This window comes from Amblyomma mixtum, chromosome 10 (assembly GCF_055824585.1).
Source record: "Amblyomma mixtum isolate Tamu chromosome 10, ASM5582458v1, whole genome shotgun sequence".
NCBI classification, from domain to species: Eukaryota; Metazoa; Arthropoda; class Arachnida; order Ixodida; family Ixodidae; genus Amblyomma; species Amblyomma mixtum.
In genome coordinates this window covers 49662754-49681142 of record NC_143021.1, presented here as the reverse complement: position 1 = coordinate 49681142, position 18389 = coordinate 49662754, and the positions used below count along the sequence as shown (strand labels likewise).

Genomic DNA, 18389 nt, shown 5'->3' with positions numbered 1-18389 from the left:
AAAAGTGGCGTAAATTACTGGGTTTGTTTGTTGTGGTTGCTGTGCTATTCTCTTGTCACGTATAAAAGTGAGCAATTATGCTTTCTTTTGCAGCAACCCTGACTTATTGGACTCGGCAGAAGAGTATTGATGCCACCCCAGCTGTAAACCTGATGATTATGCTCAACGAGAAGATTCAGTGAAAGCGCCGAGCGCAATAAAACACTGACGCACTCGGAAGTCATCTGCAGTATTTTGGGCTCCCGTGATGGCCATGTACTCGCTTACTCAACTGTATTTGAGCTAGCTGGAGTGCTTGGACGTCCCGACGACTCCATAGTGAAGTCTGTGGCTGGGATGCAGTAGGTCTCCGTTCCATCTGGAATTGTAACTGGTGTCAGCTGCATCTCGTATTGCAGCTGGTTCCAGTCGCAACTGGTTTAAGGAACAAATTTCCGATTGCAACAACTGGAAATGTGTCCCTTAAAACAGTTGGACTGGAACCAGTTAGAAATTTTCACCTGGGTATTGATCTATGTATAGTCATATTCTCTCTATATAGATGTCTAGACTACGTAGACTGGGCGTACTTACATGTTCACAAATATCTGATAAATGTCGAGCGTGCTGTCTGCAGTACGTACTTACAACGTGAACTGGACCACAATTTTCATGTTGTAGGTACGTAGATTTTTCGTAAACGGTACTAAAAGGAATGTCTAATGGAGTTGTCTAATGTTCAGCGTAAATATCTCGCCGATGTCTATGTGACGTTTTATGGTTTACTGGGAACGTTGTGGCAGATACACGGCACTGCAGCATAGGCCGCAGCGTCCATTGGGTGAGCAAACTCTCACGATTTAACTGCCACCTGCCAAGGTGGCAGAGTTGGCGTGCAGCCTATCCGGTGTCCGGAACGCACTCAACGTCACACGCGCAGAGCCGCTTATAGATAGAGCTTGTGTTCTCTTACCAGGTTCAACAGTAGGTAAACCGAAGCTAATTTTTTTTGTGGTGGAGAGTTGCTCGTTAACATGCAGGCTTGAGTTCCGTGCCCTGTACCTATATACGCGCCCCAGGTGGAAATTTCGGAAGTGGGGCCACTTAAAGTGGGTTATTGGACAGAGGCCACTTGGCAAAGTGGGACCACTTGAGCAAATGGAACCACTTGACAAACAGAACCATTAAAAAACTGTTTGAAATTTTAATTAGAACCATGAAATTCGATATTTCAGATGGTTACAACTGGGTTTTGAAATTGATTCCAGTCGTGCATTTGCATATTGTTAAGGTACAAAAGGAAAACAGAATTGTGAGGACTGCAGGGCGGCGTTGAGCCTGGTGCCAACATATTCACAGGAGAATTGAAACTGATAATCGTATATACTGTCATGGAAAACAAGACGCATACACGAGCATACATCACACAGAAGAAAGACACATAAGAGAAGTTTATTTGGACTCTCGATCAAAAAGGGACATCCGTCCCTCTACAAAAACAAAGATACATTGCGGCAACTGATGTCGCCCTATGCACACACACTCACAGGGAGCGTAAGTGTCCAAGAAAGTTCTAGTGGGTCCATACGCGGGGGAAGCACGCCGGGTTGAAACAAAAACCCGCGCACGAACAACGCGCACCACACACGCGCGCCATACACGCGCGCCACACTTAATATGGCAGGGGCCGCTGGGCGAACATGCGCGCACGCAACCGCCGCAACATGGGGTACATGGCCCTCTACGGTAGTCCTTGTAGAGCCGCTGCACCTCTCTGGCGCCACAGTACGAACGCCCCGACACAAAGAAGCATACGCACAAAAGGGTCGCGGAACCTTGAATTGGGGCCAAGGGTCGCCCCGAACATTCGCGACATAAGGACCCAAAATGTCCTAGCTACCGAACACTCAAACATCGCGTGTGGCAAGGTCTCTACAAGTCCGCACTGTGGACATCGGGAGGAGGGGGCCACGCCCCAAGCCGCCAGGCGATCTGCCGTAGAAAGACACACAGATAACAGTAGCTTATGTGTACACATTCACAGAACATTTGCGTTGCTCCTATAGATATACCCTACTTGTGAGACTCTCATACTGGGGCCAGTGGCGCTTGCCTATTGAGCGCAGTTATTTCATATAATTTCGACCACAGTGACTGAGCAAATGATGAATACAATTTAGGCTGAACTGCTAACAGCTCTATTTTAAGAATCTATTATAGTTCTGCCTTGTTTGTTTAATATGCAAATGTTCACACAGATCGTGGTTCCACTTGATGCCCAGCTGTGGCCACAATTGCAGTCTAGTGGTCCCACTTTGAAAACCACTTGCTTAAATGGCACCACTTGAAAGCAACTGGGACCATTCGTAAAAACCACTTGCTTTCAAATGGTGCCACTTGAAAGCGTGGGACCATTTGCAAAACCACCTGCTTTCAAGTGGGACCGCTTGAAAGCAAGTGGGACCATTTGTAAAACCACTTGCTTTGAAGTTGAACCACTTGAAAACAAGTGGGACCATTTGGAATCCCACTCCATATTTTCACCTGTACAAGCCCAATGGATCATCGTATAAATAAAGCGCGGCAAGCTCGTGGCCTTGCTCCCACTGTATCTACAGTCGCGGACGCGTTCAACCTCCTCTGTCACGTTGTATAGCGGAGATAGAAATGCTTGCTGCCTCTACCTGAAAGGGTAAAAAAACTGCCGACGGTTACGTTACTCCCTAATGCGAAATTTGAGTGCAACTCATCAGCTGTTTCAGCTTTACGTTAGATTGAGGCAAAGAACTCGAGCAAGACATGTATTTGAACTTTTTGACGGGTTAGTTGGTACATCGTCTTGAAAGAATGTCGTACGCCAAAAAAAGGATGAAACAGGAACAATGGACGAAACAGGAGTGCGGACGTCGACGTTGTCTCCGCACTCGAGCACGCCGTGGCGGCGCGGCAGGTAGCACTGCTCTTGCTGCTAGACGTTTCGAGTGCGTTTGACAACGTCCACCGTGCGTTAATTCCCGCGAGGCTGGAAGAGGCGGGCGTAGTGGGTCGTCTGCTGCGTTATGTGCAGGGGTTCCTCAACGCGCGCACTATTCGCGTGGCCTTGGGAGCGGCTCTCTCTCAGCCCCGCCCGGTGGATCTAGCCGTGCCGCAGGGGTCCGTGTTGTCCCCGTTCCTGTTCAATGTGGCGATGTCGGTGGTGCCGGGCTGTCTGCCCACAGGCAACCGGCACCGCGTGTACATCTCCATATACGCGGACGACATCGCTCTGTGGTGATTGGGACCACCGGGCGAGGCTTCCGGCGTGTGAGACTGCCTCCAGGGGTCCCTTGACGCTATCGGCGACCGGTTGCGGGGCCTCGGCCTGGCGCTTTGCGCGGAGAAGTCTGCAGCCGTGGCCTGCGGAGCTCGCAGATGCGCCCGCCTGGCGCCTGTGACGTTGGCTGGGACGCCGCTGCCGTGGAAGAGCTCCGTGCGGTACCTCGGCCTGGAAATCGACCAGCGCCTCCTTCCGCCCCGCGGCGACCAGGGCCTGCCAGCAGATGAAGAGGACTACAGCCGCTGTGCACAAGCTCACCGCCCGGGGCCAGGGGATTTCTCAGCAGGCTGTACTGCGCCTCTACAACGCCGCCGGGATACATGCGACGTTTTTTTCGACGACATTCGCGCGGCAGAAAACGTCGCGGCGCCGCGTATCCCTCGATGCGAAAGCAAATGTGTTCAACAAGTGGCAAAAACCACTGTCCAAGGAGGTCTGTGAGAACAGCGACGCTGACAATTCTGTTGAAATCAGGAAAGTTTCACTTCGACACCATTGTACAAATTTTAGCGAATGCATGCCGTCGCGTACCTTCGGACGCCCGCTCAGCCGCGGACACCAGCGGCTACGGTTGTCTTCGACACATTCGCTTCAGGGACGGATCCCAGGCATTCCGGTCCAAGATTCGGCCGTGTTTTCCAAAAAAAGAAAGCGACATTTCAAGACTGATGAAGCGTTTATTTTCACGACAGTAACATTTCCGCGCCAAAAACACTGCGTCTCGACGGCTTTTGTATGCCTCGTGTGATTTCAACTCACTTTGTTCGCCGTGGTGGAACTGGGAATTGTGGTTTATAATTTTCGAGGGTCTAATGTCCCAAAGCGATCCAGGCTATGAGGGATGAAATAGTGAAGGGCTCCGGAAATTACTACCACCTGGGTTCTTTAATGTCCACTCACATCGCACAGTACACGGGCCTCTAGAATTTTGCCTCCATCGAAATCGACTGCCGAGGCCATATATCCACTCAGCCACCACTGCGGGTGAACTGGGAATGGTTCCTCTAGTTAGATTAGCTAAGATTTTCAACACGGCGCTCCTTTATAAATAAATTGCGCCCTTGTTCTGTTCTAGTTATGAAAATAAACACGCAGATATGCTTACTAGATTGGGAGCCGGGGTTGGAATAGGAGAGGTAAAAGGGGCGATGGGAATGGGCGAGATACCCGCATGAGTCAGTAACCACTGACCCTGACGGGTAAGGGAAAGGCGGGCAAGCTGCGAGTCACGATGGAGACATAGTTCGCTGCGCTGCGCTCCCTACATTGCCCTGCCAGCCGGCATATCCCACCACATTCTTCATCCTTTCCAAGTGTTTCGCCCCCGTGCCCGTACTGTTACCTGTGCCGCTTCTTTTTTTCACCGTGTTTCTGTAGACTGGAACGACCTCTCCAATGACATCGCTACCATCTCATGCCCATCCACATTCGCCGAAGCTGTTACCAACCATTTTTCAACATAACACTTGTTCATGTGACTGTATGTACCCACCCCTTATGTAATACCCCCAGTGGGTCTTTAAGGTATTAAAATGAAATGAAATGAAATGAGAAGAGAACGGAGAGAATGAAAGAGGCCTGGGGCAAAGATCTTAGCGGTAGAGGTAGTGATAGGGAGGTTGAGAGCTGCCTTGTAGGGGCCCACAAGGGCAGTCTTGAGAGGGTTAAGTTGAGTCTGATTGAAGGAAATGTAGGGTGCAAAGTACAAGACCTTGTTGAGGGCCAGCGTGTGGGCAACTCGACACGCGTGAGCCTTGTGGAGACCTGAGCGCCGAGTGACCACGCGCCGCAGTAGGTCAGTTACGGAGTGGCAGGTGGTGACAGCACGGTGGAGGGCTTGCACGTTTTGGCCGCATGCAAAGGAAAGCCGAGAACTTTGCACTGCGTGACGACAGGAATGGGAGAGCCAGAAAGGTGGAGAGAGACGAAGTGGTTGCGTGAGCGCTGGTAAGAGGCATGGTTGGGAAGGAGAAGCTCGGATTTCTTAGGAGCAGGAGAGAGACCTTCGGTGTGAGAAAGGAGCCGATGAGATCTAGGCCACGTTGCAGGGTGTCCTGTACGTGACCGGGAGAGCCCGACGAACACCACAGAGTGACGTCATCGGCGTAAAATATATGATGCAGGTCGGGAATTTCAGCTAGCTGGGAGGCGAGAGGGTCCATAGCAAGATTGAAAAGGGTAGGAGAGAGAACAGCACCTTGAGGAGTGCCACGGGTGAGGTGGTGGGGGTTAGACAAGTGGGTATCTACTCGAAAGCTAGCCACACGTTTAGAGAGAAATGAACGGATATAAGAGTACATGCGGGGGCCACAGTCTAGGGAGTCGAGTTGGGAAAGGATGTGGTCGTGGCAAATACTGTCGAAGGCCTTGCGAACATCGACGATCACAAGTGCGTGAATTTGAGGGGGGGTAGGTGACAGGAAGGTGTGCTGGAGAATCAGAAACATGTCGTGTGCACAGATGCGGCGTCGGAAGCCGATGAGAGATTGGGGGAAGAACTCCCTCGCCTCGAGAAAATTAGAGAGGCGAGTCAAGGCCATTCGCTCAAGGGTCTTACCAACACACGATGTCAGGGAGATTGGGCGGAGGTTAGAGAGAGAGGGAGGTTTGCCCGGCTTTAGAATCATAGAAATGAGGGAGGAGGTCCAGGAGCTCGGCAGGCAGCCGCTGTTCCAGGCCTCATTGTAGGTTTGAAGGAGGAATTCTTTGGCGCAGTCAGGAAGGTTGCGAAGTGGGGTATATGTAATGGCATCGTCACCGGGAGCCGAGCGTGTAGCATTCGCAGCCAGAGCCGATTCGAGCTCTTGGGGAGTGAAGGAGTGGTCCAGATCGGGGTTAGGTCCGCCCGAGTACATATCGGATAGGAGGGTGCCAGAGGGGGAGGGAGGTAGAGAGTGTATCGGGTTTGCATGATAACACGATAACAATGTGCCTGACATGCGCAGTGCGTAAACTGCGCTATCACGAAGGCTATATATATCAATGCCCTGCAATAAACTTTGTTCTTCTTGTTCTGGCCTTCATGATGTCGAGTGCCGTCATTGCGAACTGATACATGGTGTCAGAAGTGGGCAGTTGGGCAAGGCGTAGCTCGGAGCGCCATGGACCTACTGAAGCCCCCGGAACCTTTGCAGCTCTCCGGTAACCTGTCGCAGAATTGGAAGCGGTTTAAGCAAAAACTGGAACTCTTCATCAAGGCGACCACGCCAAAGGACGACCCAAGAAGCGGAGCAGCGAAAGCTGCACTCCTGTTGAGCGTTGCCGGAGACGAAGCACTTGACGTCTTCAACACGTTTACGTTTGGTGAGCAGGAAGACAAGGAAGATTACCGACACCCTGGTCCGGAAGTTTGAAGCATACTGTGCCGAGGTAAGCAATGAAGTGCATGAGCGGTATGTTTTTCGCTCGAGAAAACAAGAAGACGGAGAGCCGTTCGAAAGATTTATTAGAGACCTCAAGAAGCAAGCAGCGCAATGCAACTTCGAAGGACTGCACGATTCAATGATCAGGGATCAGATCGTTTTTGGGACGAATAATTCCAAACTGCGTGAAAAAATGCTGCGGGAAAAGGGCTTAACGTTGTTAAAGGCTGAAGAAATGTGCAGGGTAGCGGAATCAGTGGCACAAAGAAATCAGGTCTGGGCCAGGCCCGGTGACAGCATTGACTCCGTCTCTCGCAGTGGGGCATCGTGCCACCGCTGCGTAGACCGGCAAGAGACCAGTGTAATAAACGGTAGTTCGTACCGGTGCACGAAATGCAACCGACGGCACGAGCCGAGGCAGTGTCCTGCTTACGGAAAAAGATGCAACACTTGTCGAAAGCTGCATCACTTTGCGATTTGTTGTCCGGCCAGGGCGGTCGTCAACGAAGTCGGCGCACAGTTCAATGATGAGTTTGATGCTCTTGACGTCTGCATCGACAGCTGCATTACTGGTGATCGGACTGTCGAAGCCAAAGTTGGGGGTCGTAAAGCATTATTCAAGGTGGATACCGGAGCACAAGCAAGCCTCTTACCATTTTCAATATACCGCAAGTTGAAAACTGCCGAACTGAATCCTACGAGCTCTGTGCTGCGAGCATACAATGGAGGCATCATCACCAACTTCGGAACAACAGTCCAAAAAATAACCGTTGGAGATACTGCAACTACAGTGAAATTCTACGTGGTGAAAAATGGACGTCGTGCAATACTGGGGCTTCACGCATGCGAAGCTCTATAGGCCTTGTGCAGCGCACAGTGGACACTGTCAGCACTTCTGCTGAGTACGAAGCGATCAAGCACTTCAGGCACGTCTTTGAGGGTTTAGGATGCTTAAAGCAACCATACAGCATGGTACTACAGCCAGATGCTACCCCAGTCGTCCAGCCAGCGCGGCGGGTGCTCCTGTCTTTGCGCCAACCGCTTCGCGACGAGCTTGAAAGAATGGAGAGAGCTGGTATCATCACAAAAGAAGATGGACCTACCGACTGGGTAAGCCCTTTGGTTTTGGTCAAAAAGAAAGACGGCAGTCTTAGGGTGTGCATGGACCCGAGAAGGATCAATGAGCATATAAAGAGGCAACACTACCAGCTTCCCAGGCGAGAAGATATTGAAGCAGAATTGACCGGCGCTTGCTACTTTAGTTGCCTAGATGCAAACTCTGGATTTCACCAGATACCCCTCGACGACGCAACATCAAAAATTTGCACTTTTGCCACTCCTTTCGGTCGATACCGTTACTTGCGCCTGCCGTTTGGCATTTCATCGGCACCGGAAGTTTTTCACAAAATGCTGAGTCAGATGTTTGACGGGCTGCCAGGAGTTCACGTGTATATCGACGACATTTTGGTGTGGGACACTACACGTCAAGAGCATGATGAACTGCTAGTAGCAGTTCTGAAAGCTGCCGAAGCAGCAGGATTGACACTAAACGCCGAAAAATGCAAGTTCGGTTTAACAGAGGTGCATTTTCTGGGTGACGTTATCGGACAAAAAGGAATTTCCCCGAACCCGAAGCTTGTGCGCAATCTGTTGGAAATGCCAACACCAAAAAGCAAAACCGATCTACAGCGCATGTTAGGAGTGATCAACTACTCGGAAAATACGTGCCAGTGTTGTCAGAACGAACAGCGATGCTGCGAGCGCTTATCAAACCGCAAGTCGAGTTCGAGTGGACCGAAAACCACGCGAAGGAATGGAAATGCATCACGCAGGCACTTGCGACATCACCCTTGCTAGCAATATTTGACCCCAAAAAGAAAACAAAAATAACGCGATGCGTCCAAGGACGGCGTCGGCGGCGCTTTTACAGTGTCACGGTGGTCACTGGCGACCGGTGGCATATGCTTCACGAGTCTTAACACCACCGGAGCAGCGTTACGCGCAAATTGAAAAGGAGACGCTGGGCATTCTGTTCGGTTGCGAGAAGTTTCATCAGTTTGTGTATGGACAGACGGTCATTATCGAGACCGACCACAAGCCACTTCTGTCAATCGCTGCTAAAGGAATTTGTGACATGCCCCCACGATTGCAGAGATTTTTTTAAAGACTTCTCAGATATGACTATGTTCTACAGCACGTTCCAGGGAAGCACCTGGTCTTGGCAGACATGCTCTCACGACCGACTACACCCGGGGGTGTCGACAATGCTGGTGCCACAGAAGACGTCGAAGTTCACGCACTACAGCTCCTGAACGGCATGGTCAACAACGCAGCAAAAACTGGCAAAGGAAACTGCTCGTGACTGCTACTTGCAGACTGTCGTCAGCAACTTATCAGCAGGAAAACCAATTCAAGGTGAGCTGAAGCCGTTTTCATCTGAACTGTCCGTAATCAATGGAATTCTGTTCAAAGGAACAAAAGCTGTCATACCGAGAAGCATGAGGCAAGAAATGCTATCAAGAATTCATGCCGGCCACCTTGGTTTAAACAAATCCAAAGAAAGAGCAAGACTTCTCGTTTTTTGGCCAGGCTTGAACGACATCGCAGTGCTTCTCCAAAACTGTTCTACATGCAGAAAGTTCGCGTACCAGCAAGCCAAAGAACCGCTGATAATGCGCCCGGTGCCGCAGTGTGCGTGGTACAGGGTCGGAGCGGACATCTTTTGTTTTGGGGGAAATTCTTACGTTGTCGTATATGATGCTCTTTCCAACTTCCCAGATGTCGAGAGGCTTCCAGACACAAGTGCAAGAAGTGTTGTTGCGGCTCTCAGTGCTATGTTTGCTCGATACGGCATTCCTATCGAACTGTGCACTGATAATGGACCACAGTTCTCAAGCCAAGAGTTCGCAGCCTTCGCTAAAGAGTATGATTTTGCGCACGTCACGTCTAGCCCACACTACCCGCAGTCTAACGTCCTTGCCGAAAAAGGTGTGCAAATTGTCAAGCGGATAATGAAGAAGACTCAAGACGCACGACACGACTTCTGGCTAGGCCTTCTGGCCTACCGATCAACGCCACTGATTGATGGTCAATTCCCTGGCGAGCTTCTTCAAGGCAGGCGCCTTCGATCTAATCTCCCCGATTTTGGCGGTATCAAGACTATCGAAGTCAAGAAGCACCGCCAGACGCCCAAAGGACAGCCGTTGCCTCCACTAGGTAAAGGTGACGTCGTCAGGCTGCGAGACACAACTTGGTCACAGAAAGGAAAGGTGGTTGGGGAAGCTGCTTCGAGGTCCTACCACGTTGTAACTGAAAGTCGTCGTGTTCTTCGGCGCAACAGGCGACACCTGCTTCATTCCAGCGAGCAGTATGCTGAAACAAGTGACGATGACACCGACGACGACTGCGCAGACGAAGCTGACCCAAATGCAAGGAACAGTCCAGGGAGTGTGACACCGCAGCCTTCTGGCACTACAAGTGCAGCACCCCAGCACCTCTGTGACCAACATCTAGCCCACGGTGCCACGCCTTCGGCTTCGATTACCCATCCAGAGCAACCCACAAGTGTCATCAGTCTGAGGAGGTCGACTCGTACCGTGAAGCCTCCCCAACGTCTTCGTTATGACGCTGCTTTCAATCAGTTATCATGAACTTGAACCACTGTCTTGTGCTAACCTTGGAAGGATGTATCGGGCTTGCATGATAACACGATAACAATGTGCCTGACATGCGCAGTGCGTAAACCACGCTATCACGAAGGCTATATACGAGGGGTGTTCAATAAAGATTTCCCCTGACTCACTTCTATTTATTGGAGGATGCTGAAACTGCGCATATGTAACGACTCAAGTCACTATAGGTCACGTGCCAATGTGCAACTCTCAAGTAATAACGGTGTTTCTTTTATAGGTGCTGAAGTGGTGTGAGGTGTGATAATGGATGCAGTGGGATACAAAGCAGTCATGAAGTTCCTGTACTTGAAAGGCCACACTCCAAGGGAGACCTTCGATGAGATAAAAGAGGTTTATGGGGAGGATTCGCCATCATATGATGTAGTGAATAACTGGCATCGTCAATTCAAATGTGGTCGGATTTCGGTGGAAACGGCTCCGATTGCAGGACGTCCCCACTCCGCTATCTAGGAACACACCACCCAGCAAGTGGAGGCCGCCATTTTAGAAAATAGCCCCGTAGCCGTTGGATACCTAGCCGAAAATGTCAAGATTAGTGTGGGGTCCGTGGGAAAAATCATTTAGGACCATCTTCATCTGCGTAAGGTATACGCTCACTGGGTTCCCCGGCTGCTCACGCCTTTCCAAAAGCAGGAACGAGTCGAATGCTCCCAGGCTCTTTTGACCATATGCCATGAAAACCAGGAAGACTTTTTCAACAGACTGATTACACAGGATGAAAGCTGGGCCCATCACTACGACCCGGAGTCTAAAGTCTAGTCGATCCTATGGAAGCACTTGGACTCACCGCCTCCAAAGAAGGCACGCGCCCAGCCCTCGGCAGGCAAGGGTATGCTCATAGCCTTTTGGGACCACCACTGAGTAGTCTTGATGGATTTCCTAGCAAAGGGTGCCACGATTACGGGGACATACTATGCTTCACTGCTGCGGAAATTGCGGGAGGCTATAAAAAACAAGGGACGTGGCATGCTCACCAAAGATGTCCGCCTTCTGCAAGACAACGCTCCACTTCAGAACACACACGTTGCCCAGATGGAAGCACGCTGCTGCGGCTTTCAAGTTCTACCGCATCCGCCTTATTCACCCGACCTCGCACCATCGTACTTCCACCTCTTTCCAACAGTGAAGTCATATTTGAAGGGCAAGCATTTTCCAGATGATGAGACTCTGATTTCTGAAGTCACAACATCACTTTTCGAGCAACCTGTCGACTTCTACAAGCGAGGTGTTTACAGTTGCATAAAAAGACGTGAGAAGTGTATGTCCCTGGGTGGCACCTATGTAGAGAAGGACTAATAAATCTGCAAAGTTTCGTTGCTCTCCGTCCACAGGAAGTGGATCAGGGGAAATCTTTATTGAACAGCCCTCGTATATCAATGCCCTGCAATAAACTTTGTTCTTCTTGTTCTGGCCTTCATGCTGTCGAGTGCCGTCATTGCGAACTGATACAGAGAGAGGCGAGCTGATCAAAAACATCAGAGGGTGTCCCCTGAGTGAGGGCTCCCAATCTTCGTATCCCCCTTCCCGACCAACATGTCCCCCGTCCTGCACGCCGGCCGTCGTCATGCGGCCGCCAGCACCATTCCCCTCTCTTTGATATCCTACACGGATGCCTTCTTCGTGGCTCCTCGAGGTATCTGCGGTTACGCCCTGTACCATCCCCACCTCCCCGCTCCTGAACCCCACACCAGCGGGCCGTATCTACACCCTCCGGATTCACTGTCCCTCGAGGTCCCCGTCATTGCACATGCCCTTCAGTCATTTGCTCTCCTTCCCTCTCTTCAAGAGCACACAGTCTATTCAGACTCACAAGCCGCCATACACAACATACAAAAACGCACCCTAATCCCTTCTTTCCAACAGGAGGTCGAACGAGCGGTCACCGCATTGCAGCCTTCCATCGTTTTCCTCCGCTGGGTCCCTGGGCATTCAGGGATTGACGGCAATGAGCTGGCCCATCAGCTCGCTCGCGACACACATTTTTCCGGACACCATTGATCCCCTGGCCCAAGCTTTTGGAGGACGGTGGGAGACTCACCCTTCGCCGCACCATAAAAGAGGTCTACCTCGAGCTCCGCCTAGACAAACGCCTTTCCCCCCCCCCATCCATCGCTCACGGTGCCGGAGGCTCGGCTTCTTCGGCACATCCAAATGAATGCAGTTATCACCCCGTCTCGCCTCTTTCTCTATCGCTATCGATCAGACCCTTCCTGTCCCAACTACCCCTGTATCTATGCGGACCTGGCCCATTGCCTCTTCTATTGCCCGGCTGCTCAGCAGTCGGGTTCCTACCCTCCACCTTCTTTATCCATCACCACCTGGCTCGACTGGCTTGGCGCTGAAGGGGAGGAAGAACAGTGTAGTGCCGGTGCCCACATTTCGCTGGCTGGCCTGTCTAAACCAGCGCTGCGCGCCCGCCGGTGCTCAAAGCAGGCCCAGACTCTCTCTGACATGTCGCGGCGTGCAGCGTGACTCACCCCGTCTCGCCGGCGCCGACGCGGACCCTCCTCCTCCCCCTCCTCTCCGTCGGCTCGGACACCCGCGGCGCTTCTCCGGCCGCCCGTTCCTGTCTCAAACCTTCAACGGCCGGCGCATCTCGACCATTGGTCTAATTTGAACGGTGGCCAGTGCCGTGACCTGATTGGAGGATTTCAACGGCTGGCTGCCGCAACCGTCACCAGCGGCTTTAAAAGCGGAGCCGCGCTGAACCCGAGCAGCAGACGGGCAGCAGAAGAGCCATCACGCCGGAGCTACGCTCGCCGCCGGGGCCGCCCTTCTTCTGCGTGCTTGCCCGTGGTGCTCTTGTCCCTTGTATCATGTAAAAGCCCTTGTACATACTGTACATAAAAGTCGTTTGACTCACCGTCGCCTCCACCGTTTCCTGGCTCGGACTCCCAGTCCCAACAACAGCGACTTCTGGTCGCCCAGGCGGTCGACATGCTCGGCCTGTAAATTATGGCCGTATAAAGGTCTTGTACTACTACTACTACTATGCTTACTAAATAGGAATTTCATGTCGTGCAGCGAGCTGTCGTACAGCGCGAGGAAGGGACGCGCGAGTTGAGGGAAGGCGGTGGTTCGCCAGACCACAGTAGCAGGTGGCACTGGCCACGTCAGGTACCATACACATCCGACTACGTCCGTGCAAAGGCTGGTTCACATGCATGAAAGCGACTGAAAATTGAGCAGCGCTGTGCGGCGAAAAATTTGTAACTTGTTGGCACATCGGCTCTCTGACTGCTGGAGCTGCCGCGATGGCTCTAAACAGCCTTTGTGCCGCAGCAACAAAACGTTTTCAGTTGCATGTGAAATGAACTTTACTCGAGCGCACGGCGGTGTTGTGCGGGCCTCCGTCAGTTGTAGACAAAAAACAACGAAAAGCTTGCACTGTCTTCCCAATTTGAGAGAGAAAAAAAGAACTCTCCAAGCAAATTTCCCTAGATTATACAAAAAATCCCTTTCCCCCTAAACAGCTTTTAAATTCCCTAGATCTAGGGAAAAATCCCTAGGGTTGGCAGCACTGCACTACCTTTACCGCTAAGCTCTTTGCCACAGGCGTCTCCCATCGTCTCCGTTCTCTTCTCAGTCTCCATCGTGACTCGCAGCGTGCCCGGCTTTCCCTTAAAGGGGTGGAGACACCAAATTTGTGGTTCGCGCGTTCTTAGTTTCAAACGTTTCTTATGGCTCCAGGAAGCATGATACACACTCAAAGATTCATATATTCACAGTGAATAATTTATTATAGCATTTTTAGGTGAACGATTTTCGGCTTCGGTTTCGGAACGCCGAGTTGTACAGTGACGTCACAGAGGGGGAAGATCAACTACTTCGCTTGGTCACGTGGGCCCACAAAAGTTGTGACGCACCTACTGCTGCATCGTCTGCTTTCCCACACACGTGCTGACCAGCGCATATGAAAACAAACAACTGCACGTCTAGTCCCAGCAGCTTGGATTCTGACAGATCTGATTCCAACGAGTGAGGACATCGACTTTTTTTTTTGTTCGCACGCTAATATCGCCTTCGCGGGTTGTCGTGAGGATGCGAAACACTTTGCAAAATGCCAGTAAGCATCGCTGCGCCGCTCTACCCAAGCTGCGCCCACAACCGGTGTCACACTTCGCTGCCGTGCAGCAGTACCTGAGCGCTGCTTGGGATGGTGTACAAATATCACAAGAAAAGACAAGATCGCCTTGTTATCAGAACTGCCAGCTATACTCGAGCAGCGATAAAGCATGTCTGCCAATGTTGGGAGCTTTCGGCAACGGCACCGCTCGCGGGCGCTCCGGGCGAGGAGCTCTGCTGCTGCCTGGCTGCCGTGGTCGTCGCTAGGCCTATAGACCAGATTTTTTTTACCCTCGCACGCAGGCTGCGGACGCGCGCCTACTCTCGACGCCAGTCGCCATCTGTCGGCGTGCGCGGCCCGAGGGACTGCGGGTCGCGCCGACGCCGCGCATAGAACGCATGTTTACGTGTTCGCTTCTGCCGTTTTGTGCTCCATCAGCTAACGTATGAGGGTGTGTGCTGTGCGTCACTACTCACATTTGCCCTCTTCCAGACAGTGCTGCGGTTATATTGTGCGCAGTTACTCGTTAACGTGACATCCGAGGGTAGTCGACCAGGTAGTGTACAGACTGGAAACCGGCACTTCGAAGCAGATTTCTGCGCTGTCGTGTCGTTTGTTGTCGCCTTTTACGTGCAATATCATCTATGATAATATTATGCATCAGAATGTAGATCTATTGACTTGACTCAGTGGAGTAGTAACTGGATAGGCGAGCTGCAGACTGAAGGTTGTCCCGACGGAGCGCGTGTTTTCGATCACCAGTACGTGTTCAGCATCCTTGCGCTGAGCTTGCTCTTGTTCCCATTAAGAACATTTAATGCACAGGATTGTAAGCACGACCGCTACCGATTTCAGCTGCTTTTTCCGCACGCATGTCAGAGGTATCTGGGGGGTAAAGGTTTATCTATAGTATCTTTCTGCTGTTGGTATCTACATTAGCTTGGTTTGGTTTATTAAGGTTTTACGTCCCAAAGCGACTCAGGCAATGAGGGACGCCGTAGTGAAGGACTCCGGAAATTTCGACCACCTGGGGTTCTTTAACGTGCACTGACATCGCACAGCACACGGGCCTCTAGAATTTCGCCTCCATCGAAATTCGACCGCCGCGGCCGGGATCGAACCCGCGTCTTTTGGGCCAGAGCAGAGAGCCGTAACCACTGAGCCACCGCAGCGGTGCGGTATCGACATTATTCATAGGAAAATATGCGCGATTTCATTACATTTTCCCCACTTAGCCAAACGCCTACGCTGCGCTCTCACACGCGGCGAGAGCTCCTGAATAAAATAACGCGACTTCGGACCCCAGAATTAGTGAAAGCTGGATTAGCTGCTCATATCTATTCAAGCTTTTATAAATTAAACGGAAGTACGTTTTTATGCACCAGGTTGCATAAACCATGACAAAATTTGTTTTCTGTTGGCGCTGCGACTCAGTTGACCTCACAGCGGTAATTTGTTGATAAACTGGCGCGGCGAAAAGAAAGCCGTTTGTGGAAGGGGGGGGGGGGGGGCTTTATGAACGGCAGGAAGGAATAAGAGTGCATGGGAATTGGAACTGCATACTAGCCGCACACCTAATTGTTGATATTGAATAAAAAGTTTCTTTGCGGTGGAGCACCAAGACGGAATTCGATTAAGCACGAGCGCGTTCTAAGCGCCGGCACAATCAACCTGAATGTCAAACTAAATGTCATTAAAACGCGTCAATGTTATCGCTTTGATAACGTAAATACTTCCTGCAACACAACCACGCAGCGGAAGTGTGCTCGACAATGTTTTTTTAGCGCCCGAAGCGCGGCTATATGCAGGCGCGGCCGCGGAACTGCCGCAGCCCCGCAGTCCCCAAAGAAACGCCCGCACCGCGGCGCGCCAGTCGGTGCAAAATGGCCGCGCCCAGGAGAGGCTCAAAAATCTGGTCTATAGCATGTTTAGCAAGCGGCCGGCGCTTCGGAAGTCGCCTGCGCTATAATAAAAGGTCTACTTTTCACAAATAGCTGTAGTGTTAACAGAATCATCTCACAATAAAATAATAGTATGGTCAATCTCCTCGACGCCTTCGGCAGCGGAGCTAGCGGGCGCCAGGCGAGCCGGACTCCGACGTCGCGCCAGCGGCAGCTGCTAGGCGCGGTTGTGAGAAATTTGCTCATGTCACAGTTGTTACCTCTACTAGCAGCTCAGTATTGGTCAGCGATTCTCAAAAATGACACTTTTTTCACATTTCTTGTCCCATGGTTTATTATTTACGTCAAGAACACTCTTTAGCTCGCTTTTATGACTTCGGCAGACGGTATCCAGGCTGACCTACCGGCCGGCAGACTCGGCGTACTTCACGTCCGCACAAGAAAATACAAAACAGCCATGCTACCAGAAAGGATGCTTCCTAGATTCGAGATACGACAGGATGACTGTGCTAAAAGTGGATCTTTCGGCAGTGACACTGCCTGCGGCAACGCCGGCCGACGACCTGCGCGCTGGTCCCAGACTGCCCTAGTCGTCGCTAGGCCTAGCAGCTTTCGCATATCGACTCCGCAGCTGAGGGCGCTTCGGGACTGGCCAGCGCTCAGAAACGTGCTCCGCTCGGCATCCCTTTACTGTGAACTCGTCCCATAATAAAAGATATGCTCGATTTCCACGACGTCTTCAGCAACAGAGCTAGCAGAAGGCAGGCGAACCGCACCAGGTAGCAGCAGCACAAAACCGGCTATGGGATGAAATTTGCTTGCATCGCAGTCATCACTTCTACCAGGAACTCGGTATTTGCCAACGATCGTCAGAAACGATGCATTTTTGATATTCATATATCCCAGGGTTTGCTATGAACGTGAGCAAACAATACTATCGCGTTCTTCAGATGCCGGCGTTCGGCACGAAGACTGGCGCAGGCCGCCCGGCTCCAAGGAGTGCGCCCTACGTCATCATGACGCTGCCGCTCTCCGCGCTCGCATTGGCTGCCGCTTCCCGCCGTTGACATCTAGCAGGCCGGACGCAGGCAACGAGCTGCAATCGGACGTTGCGACGCTGTTCGCAACGGCGCGCCGCAAACCGAGCGAGTGGCGGTTAGCAGCAAACGCGGCTCGCTGGTGCGTCGACTGCGCTCACGCGGCCGTGCCCCGCTCATCGTACGTCACTGTATTTTGGTATGACGTCACTAAAACTTTATTTTTCTACACCCCTTGTGACGTCATGGTTGATGGCGCTAGCGATGGGTCTAGATCGTGAGAGTGAGCATTTAGGTAATCTTTGGAACCGAATTAAAATATTTTTTAAACGTTTGTTGCGTTCAACACCTGGCTGTGAGTGCCCTTGCATACGTAGGAATCCCATAGCAGGCTTTTTATAGCTTCAAAATTTGGTGTCTCCACCCCTTTAACCGTCAGGGTCGGTGGTTATTGACTCAATCTAGTATCTCCACCATTCTCATCTCCCCGTTTACCTCTCCTCTTCCCACTCCGGCTCCCAATCTTCGTATCTTCCCCCTCCCGACCAACGTGTCCCCTGTCCTGCACGCCGGCTGTCGTCGTGCGGCCGGGCAGCACCATTTTTACCAAGGGAGTAGCCTACACGGATGCCTCCTTCGTGGCTGCTCGATTTTCCTGCGGCTACGTCCTTTACCGTCCGCGCCTCCCCGCTCCTGAAACCCACACCAGCGGGCCGTATATACGCCCTCCGGACGCATTGTCCCTCGAGGTCCTCGCCATTTCGCATGCCCTCCAGTCATTTGCCCTCCTTCCCTCTCTTCAAGTGTACGCAGTCTATTCAGACTCACAAGCCGCTATACACCACATACAGAAACGCACCCTAACCCCTTCTCTCCAACAGGAGGTCGAACGAGCGGTCACCGCATTGCAGCCTTCCATCGTTTTCCTCCGCTGGGTCCCTGGGCATTCAGGCATTGACAGCAATGAGCTGGCCCATCAGCTCGCCCGCGACACACTTCTCCGGGCACCGTTGACCCCTGGCCCAAGCCCTCGGAG

General features: G+C 51.9%; 2 pseudogenes; both read left to right on the top strand.

Annotated features, from left to right (window-relative positions):
- The first annotated feature begins 6396 nt into the window (after positions 1-6396).
- On the top strand, positions 6397-7516 carry LOC149325746 (uncharacterized; annotated as a pseudogene).
- A 110-nt stretch (positions 7517-7626) lies between these two features.
- On the top strand, positions 7627-10309 carry LOC149325745 (uncharacterized; annotated as a pseudogene).
- Positions 10310-18389: the final 8080 nt, after the last annotated feature.